Source organism: Macadamia integrifolia, chromosome 7 (genome assembly GCF_013358625.1).
Source record: "Macadamia integrifolia cultivar HAES 741 chromosome 7, SCU_Mint_v3, whole genome shotgun sequence".
Classification (NCBI taxonomy): Eukaryota; Viridiplantae; Streptophyta; class Magnoliopsida; order Proteales; family Proteaceae; genus Macadamia; species Macadamia integrifolia.
Window position 1 is genome coordinate 15694245 of NC_056563.1, and position 3357 is coordinate 15697601.

Consider the following 3357-nt stretch of genomic DNA (forward strand, 5'->3'; position numbering starts at 1 on the left):
TGCTGTTGTGTGCCCTCGCGAGCTAGCTCCTGCACCTACCTATATGCCCCTGCTTGCGTGCCTGCTATACACCGCGAGCTAGACCATGCGCCCTACACCTAGCTACGAGCCCTGTGTGCCAGCCCACGTGCCTGCTGTGCACCCCTGCGCCCATGCTCCCTTGCCTACACCTACCTGGGGCCCCACATTCCTACTGCACACCCCCACAAGCCAGCCCATATGCCCCTCCCTGCACCTGCTCTCAGGCCTTACGTGCCAGTATACATGCCCCATGTGCTAGCCTACATGCCAGCCTACGTGCCTCTGTGATCCAGCCTCACACGCTAGCTGCCTGTCAGCCCTGTGCTTGTGCCTCGCCTGCCCTATGTACCCATGCATGCCTTGTGCACCCCTGCCTAGCCTCATATGCCACCATCAATGGAAAAAATTTGTGTTCTATTGACCCACATAAGCAAGCAACCGGTTCGATATGGTTGTAAGATTCAATAATCAGGTTCATTGGGATATGACGAGCGATGCTTGCTTTATTCATGATCTTCGTATCGGGAGGACTCAACTAGTCTATCCCACTGCCATTTCATCATCGAGTGAAGAGTGATGCTGAGTATTAGATGACCCTGTGCTTGGCACCTTCGATCCATCTACTAATCTCTACCCATCTCATCATCCTTCATCAACTGGTACAGCTTAGGAATTGTATGTATCCCAGTGAAGTGCTCACATCCGACTGCTTTCAGGTGGACACTTTTATGTACAATCTCTTCACCCACTTGTGCACCTTACACTGTCCTCTAAGGGTAGCGGCCGGAGAACGATGAGATGTCTCTCTTCCCTTGGGGGGAAAGGAATTGAATCCATTCCGTCCTCTCTCCTCTCCCTTTTCATGAGGGAGGGGTGTGTTATGTGTGCTTTTCTTATAGGCCCACACTGTCATTCTAGACGGGGGTTTGATGATGGTCTAATATAGGGATCAGGATCATACAAAAAGTTTGGAGTTGCCACCTAGGGTTATGGGCCTAGGACCCTGGGGTGGGCCCGATTCCTAAGAAAAGATCCCAATAATTGGTCTAGTCCAAAGATTTAAGATAAGTGTCAGGTTGTAGAATTGGGAAGGTGTTAGGCAGCCAATTTACCCGGTTCAATCGGTTTTCCTACTAGATGCTTAAAAACAAACATTTTTCATAATTATTCCTATTCCACATGCATGGCTAGGTTATCACACACATATATATATATATATATATATTAACTAAATTTAAACGACTATGTACACTAAAACAAGGTCTATATAAAGTCTACATGATGATAATTCAGTTGAGAAATTGTACCTGAACTTAAGCCCTGTTTCGGGTTAAGAGGGGTGGACCCCTGATTAGTACCGGCTTGGACTGTCTTTCAGATTCTTCTGGCTCAGGGGAAGATGCTCTTGACCTCCAACTTCCTTTCTTAAGAGATGTTGACTATGATGATATTTGAACAGAGTTTCAGATAGGAATGGTTACTTTTGGATTTGGATTCGGACAGAACTTCAGCTAGGGAAGGCTATTTCCGAATTTGGATTCGGACAGGGATTCGGCTAGGGAAGGCTATTTCCAGGCTTCGGATGAGGTGGCACTCTGACAGAGCTTTCACTGGGGATAGGCTAGGGGAGGGCTATTCTGAGGTGTCACTTCGGTAAAGCTTTCGCTGGGGATAGGTTAGGGGAGGGCTAGGTTGAGGTGGCACTTTGGTAGAGCTTCCACTGGGAATGGCTATTTCTGGAAAGATTCCAAGGGAACTCAGACAGAGCTTCGGCTAGGGAAGGCTATTTTCAAAAAAAAAATGGATTGACCTAAAAATGGATTGAAGATTCCCAAAGCCTTGAAGAACACTTTGAAGATCCAAGCAGAACTCTGGATCTTGAAAAAGAACTCTTTGAGACCTGAGAAAGCTCAAGGAGGGAGGGATTTCTACTTCTAGTAGAGATCAAGAACACTCAAAGGGATTTTTGGAAAAATTGGATTGAACTATAAATGTGGATTGAAGATCTTCAAAGTCCCAAAGAACAGTTCAAAGATTTGTGGATCTTGACAAAGATTGCTTTGAAGACCCGAAGAAACTCAAAGGGGGAGGGAAGGAGGAGAAAGGGCAGAGCTTCACTTCCTAAGGGTGGTTGTGGGGTTGTGTTCTTGGTTTGTTTTTTTCTAAAGGAGGGGGTATTTATAGGATTTTTGGGCCAACAGGGGTGAGAGAGAATGGGTAAAAAGGGGTTTTTGGATAAATGTGAGGAGAGAGAATTTTTAGAAAAGGGGTTTTTAGACAAATGGGAGGAGAGAGAATTTTTAGCTAATTGGTAAAAAAGTGGGTTTTTTGACAAACGAGAGGAGAGAGAATTTTTAGCCAATGGGTAAAATGTGGGTTTTTGGACTAATAGGAGGTTGTGACATATACTAGTGGAGTATTGCTTACGTGAAAATGGGTGAAGAGGAAATTTCTTTACTCATTGGGCCAGTGGCACGCAAATCCCAGCCGTAGACGACTGCACAGAAGGTTGGGTTGAAATGCATGGGGTATGACTGATATGGATGCATAGGAGGGCAGGCATGGTGCAAGGATGGGCAAGCAATGTGCACGGGCTGACAAAATTGGGTGTCTACAGAATGCCCCTCTTTGGCCGAGGCCTGTGCCAACGGCCTAAGGACAAAAAAAATAATGACCACATTTTATCACCTGGAGCATGTACTACTGTCATCTTGCTCATTAATGACAGAGTTGAAAAATGCAACAGATAATATCTCTCAACTACTCTAGAGTTTTAAGACTTGCCTAGGTTGCCGATTATAGGAAAGGAATTCGCTGCTCTTCCAATCCTGCAAAAATTGTTAGTACTTTAATCTTTGACTTTTCCTTAGCTAGGCTTTACATATGCCAGTTCAGGGAATTTGGTCTCCAGGTTGGGTTTTTGAACCAATCTGGACTATCTGGGACTGACGGTTACAAGGGAGGAATTCGCTACTTTTCCAATCTTATAACAAGCAAAAACATTTGATTCTTAAATTTTCCTTAATTGGGCTTTGCATGTGCCAGTTCAGGGAGTTTGGCCTTTGAGATCCGTCACTCGAACCCAATACAAAGAGATTGGGCCACCTGGGACTGGGTAAATGTAATTGGGCCACCTGGGGTTGGGTCAATGAAATTGGGCCACCTAGGGCTGGTTCAATGAGATTGGGCCACCTGGGGCCGGGTCAATGAAATTGGGCCATCATGAAATTTGGTTCTTGATTTAGAATCTTGGAATTTGAACTTTGAACTTTGAGCCTTGATTTGGAATCTTATTTTTTTTTTTTGGGAAAATGAATCTTATACCCATAAAATGTT